General features: G+C 35.5%; 1 long non-coding RNA gene across 1 annotated transcript; it reads left to right on the plus strand.

Annotated features, from left to right (window-relative positions):
- Positions 1-19: 19 nt before the first annotated feature.
- LOC127743998 (uncharacterized) lies at positions 20-721 on the plus strand. The gene is made up of 2 exons (XR_008005209.1): positions 20-147; positions 253-721. It is a non-coding gene; the product is annotated as an uncharacterized LOC127743998 (long non-coding RNA).
- Positions 722-936: the final 215 nt, after the last annotated feature.

Genomic DNA, 936 nt, shown 5'->3' on the forward strand with positions numbered 1-936 from the left:
CTGTTGTTGTAGTCACCGTAATTCTACTGCTATGGCTTCGTTTCCTTGTTTTCTTTAATTATTGATTAAGCTGCTGCAGCTGTGGACTGTGACGATCGATTTTCCGAAAGAATCGTTGCTGCTATGAACTATTTCAGCCCTGCCCTGGTATTGCTTGATTACCATAGCCTCCTTCATCCTTGTATCTGAATCTGTATCACTCACAACCTATTTTGATTATTGTTATCTCTGCTTGCCGCTTCATTGTTATAGGAAAAATCCCCAAAAATGTTTTTGTTTCCATCTAGCCTCTGTTATCGCGATTGTTGATGACATCGCTGCTGCAGAGGGTCATCGGCGTCACTGTTGCGGTTGCTGCCACAAATTAGGAATAAAAGGAACTATTGCGTTAAATTCTGCAATTGCGACATCGAGGTAGGGGGTTTAAAATGATTTTAATTTAGGAATGCCAACAAGGGTTACTGAATAACTGCAAATAGTATTAATAGTTGTGAGTAATTAATTGATTATATGAATGTTGGATTGTGATTGCGATTGTGCTCGGTGCTGTGATTGAATTGATTGTAATTATGTATGGTAGATGATTGAATTATTGATTGTTGGTTGTTGAAATGGTTGTTTGGTATATTGCTATGGTTGTGAAAGTGACTTGAGATTAGTAGAGGATTGTGGTTTTGACTGATTATGTATAAATGGTTGAGACTAAGATAATCATTTGATATATTTGATACTGGATTGAGAACTGTTGAAGAATTAGAGCCTAAAAGACTAAACTATTATTAAGAATCTGGTTTTCAAAAATAGAATGGTTACTTTAAGGACGGCCTAGTAATTTGCTAGTGATCGAAATGGTATGAGATTAAAATCTGAGTAAACTTTAACAAGTATAGTTGTTAGGATTTAAATTTGAAGGTTTCGTATTAACTGAAGATTTAG

Source organism: Arachis duranensis, unplaced genomic scaffold, assembly GCF_000817695.3.
Source record: "Arachis duranensis cultivar V14167 unplaced genomic scaffold, aradu.V14167.gnm2.J7QH unplaced_Scaffold_171374, whole genome shotgun sequence".
NCBI lineage: Eukaryota > Viridiplantae > Streptophyta > Magnoliopsida > Fabales > Fabaceae > Arachis > Arachis duranensis.